Here is a 9,601-nt window from a genome sequence, read left to right as displayed (position 1 = left end):
ACAAACCAGTATTTTGAATCATTCCTTTTGCAACTTGACAAAATTCACAACTCTTGAATAATTTCTAAATATTCTTCAACAAACTTAATGTCTTATCAATTCCAAAATGTCCAACCAATCCACCACTATGCTTTTCCTTAATCAAATTCAACCTCATAGATCTTCTAGGAATACACAACTAAATATCTTTCAACAACATACCTTCTCTAAAGAAATATTCATCATACTTACTCATGTGATCTATTAGATTTGGTGCTCTGCACTCTCTCCATGCCTCAAAAATATCAAGATTAGCATCATACAACTCTTTCATTTCATTAAAACCAAGAATTTCAACCTCGATCTTAGTCAATAAAGAACGTCTTCTATTTAATGCATCAGTAACTTTGTTCTTAACTCCACTCTTGTGATTAATAAGAAATGTGAAACTCTACAATTACTCCACCCACTTCATGTGTCTTTGATTCAATTTATGTTGATTTGCCAAGCACTATAAAGCTTTATGATCAGTATACAACACAAACTCCTTAGGAATCAAATAATGTCTCCACTTCTTCAAGGCTTGAACAATAGCATAAAACTCTTAATCATAGATAAAATACTTCCTTTTAGCATCATTCATCTTCTCACTAAAGAAAGTAATAGGTTTACCTTCTTGACTTAATACAACTCCTATTGCACTACCACTTGCATCACATTCAACTTGAAATACCTTATTGAAATTAGGTAAAGCCAACATGGGTAATTCAGAAACTTTTTGTTTCAAAGTCTCAAAACTCTTATCAGCTCCATGTGTCCACTTGAATTCCTTTTTATCTCCTTTCATTGTCTTAGTCATAGCATTACAAAAAGCATTGAAATTCTTTATAAACTTCTTGTAAAAATTATCGAAACCATGAAATGATCTTACCTCACCCACATTTTCAGGTGTAGGCCACTCCAAAATTTCTTTAACCTTCTTAGGATCCATCTTCAAGCCATTAGCTAAAATCACAAATCCAAAATACAAAATCTCCTCTTGTATAAAAGAAAACTTTTTCAGATTAATCAACTCCTCCTCTTTCAATCTCTATATTACTTGTCTAACATGCTCAAGATCTTCTTCCTTGGTCTTACTGAATATCAGAATATCATCCAAATAAATAGTCACAAACTTACCCAAGAATATTTTTAGAACATCATTCATCAACCTCATGAAAGCACTAGGTCCATTAGTCAAACCAAAAGGCATAACCAACCATTTATACAAACCATCTTTTGTCTTAAAAGCAGTCTTCCATTCATCACCTTTTCTTATTTTGATCTGATGATAGCCACTCTTTAAATCAATCTTGGTAAAATACTTTTCTCCACTCAAACAATCCATTATGTCATCCATCGTCAGCATAGGAAACCTATATTTCACTATGATCTTGTTAATAGCTCTAAAATCAGTACACATTCTCCATTCTCCATTCTTCTTAGGTGCTAATACAGTAGGTACAACACATGGACTCAAAATTTCTATGATCAAACCTTTCTACAAAAATTCATGAACTTGTCTATTAAGCTCTTCATTCTCTGTTGGTGTCAATCTATATGGTTCTTTTTTCAGTAAACTAGCTCTAGGAATTAGATACATACAATGACTTATACTTCTTATTGGTGGTAAACCATCAATAATATCCTTATATTCATTCAACAAATTTTTTAATTCTGTTGATACTCAGCTTCCAACAGTTTCTACTGTCACTCAGTCATTACTGGCAAAACTCGGTCCTCTAGGAATTATAGCAAACCAAACTTGGTTCCTTTTCATTTCTTTTTCAATTTTTTTCTCATTAACCCTAAACAAATTTTTAGTAGTACAATTCACCTCATCTAGACTCTCAACCAAAGGCAACAATATTTTCTTCTTCCTATTCACCCAAAGAGTATATTGATTCAATATTCCATCATGTATAGCATATCTATCATATTGCCAAGGTCTACCCAACAAAATATGACAATAATCTATAGGCTTAATATCACACAAAACTTCATCAAAGTAATGCCCAATCTTGAATTTCACGATACATTGTTCACTTACCAATATCTTGTTCTCATCTTTTATCCATAAAACATGATAAGGTTTGGGATGTTTCAGCCTCTACGACTGCAACTTTGTAACCAACTCTTCTAATGCCAAATTTTTTGAACTTCCACTATCAATGAAAACTTTGTAGCATTTTCCATCCATCTTACATCTAATCTTGAAAATAATTCTTCTAAGGATAGGTTCCTCATCACTTCCCTTATTACATAAGGTTCTTCTCACCATTAGATTTTCACCAGCCTTAGGTCCATTTGGTGAACTCTCAATGTCTCCTTGAATCACAACATTTCTATTATTTTTCCCACTTTTAGAAGATCTACATTCAAAAGGTCTATGCCCTTCTTTACCACATCTAAAATAATTACCATGAAAACTACCTCTAGAATATGAATTACCTCTTCCTCAGTAAGAACCAGTACCTCCTTGGTAGGGATCGCCACCTTTCCACCTAGTCTTGTCTTTGTCATCATTCTTCCATTCAGATTTTCCCTTATCTTGCACAAAATTGCCAAATCTACTACCTTCTCCATAAGATCTACCTCTTCTTGTCTAGAATCTACCACCTCTACCTATTTATCTTTGTTCATGCTTCTTTGTCAAGATCTCCTTAGCCTTCAAGCCATATTGGTATGATTCTTCCACACTTTCCAATTTCACAAAACTTATTTCATCTTGAATTCCAGATCTCAACCCATTTATGTACCTTGCAATTTTCTCAACATCATCATCCACATGTCTTAATCTGATGTCCAATCTATAAAATTCTTTAGTATACTCTTTCACACTCATGTCTCTTTGTCTCAAATTTTGCATCTTTCTCAACAAGCTAACTTGGTAACCAGCAACAAGGAATTTTTTCTTCACTTTGTTTACCATCTTCACCCAAGTTTTGATCTTCTCCTTTCCTCTCCTTTTTCTATCATCTTGAAAATGCTCCCACCATAATGAGGCATGACCTTTCAACCTTGTAACTACAATCTTCACCTTCGTATTAGCTTGAGTGTTTCATACTAAAAGAACTCCATTTCAGAGATCCAATCCAACATAGCATCGATGTCCAATTTCCCATCATAAGGAACAACTTCTATAGCAAGCTTTGGATTTTACCTAGATAATAATCTCAATAACCTTGCTTTATCTTGGTCTTCTTTAGATTCTAGATTAGGGTTTGGTGCTACTACTTCACCATCACTTATATCATTAAGATGTGCTCCTCTCTTCTAGGTTATTTCCACAGTATCTAATTTAGCTACAATTTGTCCCAATGTATCCAATATTACATTATAAACATTTTCTCTACCTTGAACCATCTTTACAAATCAGGTTCCTGCAAGATCATAACCCTATGCAAGTTATAGGTCAAATCTATAGATCTACAACCCTACAACCCAATTCCCTACATGATCTAATCACCAAAAGGATAAGCCTCAAGCTCTAATACCATTTGACATAGGGAGGAAAAGAAATAACTAGGACCAAAGGCACACCTAGCTATCCAAACCAACCTACAAGAGTTAACATAGTAGAAAAGACAACACAAGAATAACACCGAGGAGTGAGAGAAAACAATATGCTTATATATTCATTAGATAATCAACATACATGCCTAGCTATAAAGCCTTCTATGTTATGACCAATTACAAAAATATAACTTTCAAATTCATGATCCAACTTCAAGTTTGCACTTCCAAAAACACACATTGCTTTATTACTATCCTCCCTCTTCTCTAAGCTTAATCCTCGATCTCCTTAAATACTTGTGCAACCATAGGTTAACCTATCACAAAATTAAGCCCTACATTAAATTCATGCATAGCCACAAGTTGACTCACATTAGATATTAACTACCCATACCAAAATTAAATGCAAGAAAGGTTAGCCCAAACTGGAACCAGACATAGACTACTTAGCAAATGAGGACTTCACCAAAACACTGGCACTCGGCATCCGAGCGATCACTTGACAAAAACATGAGCTCAGCATCCAAAGATAACTTGACAACCACAGAGAACTTGACAACCACATAGAACTCGACAACCAAAGGATCACTCAAAAACCAAAGATCACTTGGCAACAACTATGAACTCGACATCAACCAAATGTTCGGCATCCACTATGAACTTGACACCAACATAAAATTGGTACTCAATAATAACTAAAAATCGATAGTAAATGGCATAATGAACAAAAGTGTAGGATTATAAGGAAACCTAGGATGCTCTTGCACCAAAATCTACTTGTTGGTTCCTCATCCTAGCATGAAAGATTTCTTTTTCAGCAAAGATATTACTGAGAAGAGAGTTGGTTGGATCACCAAGGTGATTGACTATGACGTGGATATTCATATTACCAAACTGATATAGGGAAGCAGATTGTGCAAACATATGATCTCATCTCATGAGACTAAGGGAGAGATTGTCTTGGTATCCTAAGGGTTGGATGAATGATATGAAAGCCTTCTTGGTTGGGAATGGGTATCCTCAGGGACTAGACAAAGCTAGGAGAAGATAATTTAGGCTGCAGTCTATTCCTTATGCTATAATTGATGGTGTTCTTTTTAGGAAAGATTTGGAGCCTTGCTAAGATGTGTTGATATAGATCAAGTAGAGAGAATAATCAAAGAATTTCATGATGGTCCTGATGGTGGCCATTTTTTAGCAAGGACTATTGCAATGAAAATTATGAAAGTTGGTTACTACTAGCCCTTCTTGTTCCATAATTTTCATAAACATGTGAGGAGATTTAAGAAGTGTGCTTTCTTCTCAGGAAAGCAGATATTTGCATATCTTCCACTTTATCCCATCTAGGTAGACCAACCCTTTTCATAGTGGGGACTAGATTTTATTGGTCCCATCAATCCTCTTCCCAACTCTGGTCATAAATGGATTTTAGTCACTATAGACTATTTTACAAGATGGATAGAGGTAGTAGAACTAAGAGATGCCATAGAATCTTTAGTCATTGAATTCCTTGATGGAATTGTAACTAGGTTTGGTGCCCCTTCAACCATTATTTTAGATAATGCTAAATCATTCATAGGAGCTTAGATTTGTACATGGGCACTTGATCATGGTCTTTACTTGAGAACGTCCTCTAACTATTACCCTTAAGGTAATGGTTTGGCTAAGTCATCTAATAAGAATTTGATCAAAATTATTAAGAGGTCGATGGAGGATAACCAAAGGTGTTGGCATCAGAAGTTGAGGACTACCCTTTGGGCTGACAAAATCACAGCCAAGAGAGCCAAGAAAATTCTCCCTTCATGTTACTCTATGATAGGAAAGCTAGGCTTCCTGTCTCATTGGAGTTTCCTACTCTTGATTTGGCTCATTAGTTAGAATTGATTGAAGATGGTGCTATGTTTGTAAGAATAGTAGAATTGATGGAGTTAGAGGAGAAAAGAGCTCAAGCAGTCCAAACCTTAGTAACACATAAACAATAGATGAAGAGGAGCTTTGATAAAAAGGATAAGGTCAAAAATTATAGGGAGGGTGACCTTGTGTTAAAATGGGATGCAAACAAAAAAAAGGTTGGGAGATACTCAAAGTTTGATGCTTTATGGAGTGGCCCCTATGTGATCGTCATTTGTAAACAATCTAATGCCTTTCATTTGAATGAGCCTAATGGAAAATTCTTTCCCATCCCTATTAATAGGATATAACTTAAACCATGTTTCTAATGATTTTAATATCCTCATGTCCACAGTTAGACTAGTTTCTCTTTCTTGTTCTTTCCTGTTTTCAAGAAGTGCACAAGCATATGTTTTCTTTTGTAAAGAAGGGTTTGGTTGTATAAAGTTGTTTTGAAAATTGCAGAGGAGGAGAATTTGTTATGAAATGAAGTGCAATAGGGGTGGTAAACTCATGAGTTTATGGTTTTAGGGACTCTGTAGCCCAATGGATATTTTTGAATGGTCACTAGTCATATGCTTAGCAGGCTTGCATCCCTCCTCAGTCACCAAAAATGTTAATCCAAAATTGCCTCCTGCCAAAAAATTTAATTCAAATAATGATTAGTTTTAATGATCACCTAGTATGCTCATGAAATGATGTAACATTAAGTCATTTTCTCCATTTCATGTTATGCTTTAATATTTTAAGTGACTATGTGATTCACATGGTCGTGAACTGTTGAGCATTGACTAAGGTTAAGTCTGCAAAAGTGTCTTTTCTTTGATTTCACCCAATCACATGGTCATGTTGATGTGCTATGGTTTGAGTTATGACAATGTGACAAAGTAAGATTTCCAATGTGCAAATTATATCCTAGACCGTTAGATCATTTAGATCTACGACCAGTGTGTGATCATTGAGGATTGAGAGGCAGCTAAGATTTGAGTTGTGATCAAGAAATTCCCTTTGTTTCGCTTGGTCACAAAGGTCAAATAGTAATACTAGTTCAAGGTGGCAACACGGTGCTGATCAACAAATTTTAGTTTCAAAAGCAAGGATAGTTATTTAGGGAAGGTGGCAGCAAGGATGTGATCATGGATAACTAAATGCAAGGCATAAAGATTGGGTGCTAATAGGATGGTATAACGATGAGAAGAATTTGATCCACGTAGGAAAGCATAACAGTTAAATCTTGGTTGACCAAAGATCGTGATAGATTTGGATGTTAGTAGAAGCGAAAATAGTTCCTTGAATAATCTTTTTGATTTCCTATAACCACTTTTATCGAACCCTAGGCTTGATAAGTGTGAAGAAATAGTCCACTTCCATTTGTGGATCCATTCATTGGTTAGAGATTAAATAACCATCATTCTTGACCTCTCAAAGATTTGTTTGGTGAAGAAGTGATCCTTTCATGCATAGATTTATGCAAAAGTCAGATCTTTCCAATTTTTTTTAGTGTTTTTTCTCTAAAGATTTGATTATAATGGTTGAGTTTTATCTTATGAAGGGAGTCATAGAAGTTATACTTGCACTATAAATGTAAACATTGTACTCTTTCGTAGGGTCATATTTTCTCTATTTCTTTAGCATTGCCTTGGGCATGCTACTATAAATTTCCTCATTCCTTTGAGTTATATGACCTCCTACCTTATCTCTTTCAACCATCATTGTACTATGTTAATTTTTTTACTTCTCTTCAGCATATTGCAAATATTTGTAATCTGCACTTTCTATATCTTTTTGACCCATGAATGATAAAAAGTGAAGTATATTCCTTGTGTCACTCATATGGTTGTCTGATTTGTGTGTAGTTTATAGATTAAAGTAGGGTTTGAATCCATATATCATTAGACTATCATAATAATAACACTATGCATGCATGGGAAGAGATTGATCTAGACACCCTATTTTGGTGCATCACCTCTTTAGAATAGATTAGGTAGTTGTTTTCATGTATTCCTTCTTTTTCTCTTGAAGAATAGTTTAGGTGCATCCAAATAGTAGAGAAAGTCAGCCTTCTCCAAAGATTCAACCTCATAGTTCAAGTCCCATAGCTTGGAGGTTGTTTCCATATTTCATGAGGCTATCCTTAGGTAAGACTTTGGGCAAGGGTGAAAGCTTTTGTGACAACAATATTCACTAAGCCATTACCTAAGGATTCATTTTTGTATCTAAGAGGTAAGTTAGGGGTCATTCCCCTATATGAAGCTCACTAAATGTAGTTTTGTGATGCATCAACTAGAGCCTGTTGAAGATTAGACAATTGATGCAATATTGACAAGGCACATTGCAAATGAATCAGTACATGAGGTAGATTGATATCCACTAAGTATTGTCTTTGGCATGCTATGTCAAAGAGGGAGAATTTTTTTTCGTATCTCAAAGAAATTTTATTACTTTAGAGATGTCAAAGAAGGAAAGTTTTCTATAAGAAAAAGATGTTGAAGTCAGAGTTTTAATGACAAAGGGAGAAATTGAAGTCAAAGGGAGTTCACATTGATAAAGGTAGCTCTCATGGATGAGAATCAGAATGAAACTAAGGATATGTTCCTTACTTTATTCTTGCTCTATGACATTTTGTGTTGCCATCAATGCCAAAGAGGGAGATTGTTGAAAATAATTGATTAATTGTGTATTGTCTATGATGTTACACAAAATGTCATATCATTGCCAGTCATTGTATGTCAACCTCACTCGGGTGATGAAGATAGTTTCCTATGTCTTCTGAGCATTCCAAAGTTTTCCAACTTCAAAAGACAATGTCTACTGAGTTCACTCGGTCGTCAAAGGTAAGTTTGAAGAAGTTGAGTGTTAACCAAGTTCACTTGGCTAATGAAGAAAATGTTGGATAGAACCAGTGTTACCCGAGATCACTCGATTACCAAAGGAGATTTGTGAATATGTAGCATTAATTGAGTTCAATTGGTTAACACAAGAAAATTGTTTCTAAGTTAGTGTCTACTAGGCATGGTCGACTAACAAAGGATTTTCTTGTTTTGGCTTATTAAGTTCAATTGATTTAGTTGATGGTTCTAGCCAACTAAGGAGATGAATATTAAGTATTCTAAATTGTATTCAAGCTAACTTGACAATGTGTAAGATATAAATATAAGGTAAATTCGAGGATTGAAAGTGAATGTGGAACATAACAGAAGATTTGGTGATGCTTAGAGGAAGCAAATTAGAACAATAAGAAGAATATCCTTGTTGAGTTGCAATTATTCATTCGATCAAGAAGAATAAAGTATTCAAGCTAGAATTGAGATTTGTAATCAACAATTCAATTACATTATAAATCAAGTCATCTCATTGTTACTTTCTAACCATTGTATCAGTGATCTAAATCTCTTAATAGAGTTGGCTTAACAACTATTTGTAAATCATATAACAAGGTGGCATTTCTAAATTGAAGTGTCTAAAGACCTCTAACAAGGCCACTCCTATTAGGGTGATTAAATCCTCTAATAGGGGTCAGTTGAAAAGAGTGAAAATCAATAACTAGTTGCAATTGGTGGTTTTTCCCAAATTGGGTTTCTACGTTAGATCTTGGTATCACTTGTGTTCATGTTATTTATTTTATGTGTATGTAACTAAGTTAATCTTAAGGTTAATCACATTAACTTTAGTATATTCAGTTATTGTCGAGTTACAACATTTTCTAGTATAAACCAAGTGCATGTGTGTTTGTCGAGTTATAGCAGAATATAGTTTAATTAGAGTTTTGATTTATATTGACATCTAAGGGATCTAGGATTTATTTTTGAAGTAACTGATTCACCCCTCCCCTCTCAGTTACTCCTCTTATGTTTCCAACAAATAGTTGTATACTAATTATTTCCCTTAATATTATAGACTATTGTTCTTAATTTTTACGCATGTTTATTTCTAATTTCTTCTTCAATTAAAACTTGATTATTTGATGCCTTCCTTTATTAATATTTCTCTCTTTTTATGTATACCTTAGTACAAGGAGTCATAACCCTTCATTGATGGCGAGTCAAATGTCTTCATTGTGCAAGAGTCGCACCCTTTTAGGTTAATTGTTGCCTTTAAGTATTTTAATTTATTTTGTTTAAATCTCTTCTTTGGTATCATCATGGCTCTTAGTTGACCTCTATGAGAAAATCCATAG

Source organism: Cupressus sempervirens, chromosome 9, assembly GCF_028749045.1.
Source record: "Cupressus sempervirens isolate cs-2001-9-10 chromosome 9, ASM2874904v1, whole genome shotgun sequence".
NCBI classification, from domain to species: Eukaryota; Viridiplantae; Streptophyta; class Pinopsida; order Cupressales; family Cupressaceae; genus Cupressus; species Cupressus sempervirens.
This window is presented reverse-complemented; position numbering follows the sequence as displayed.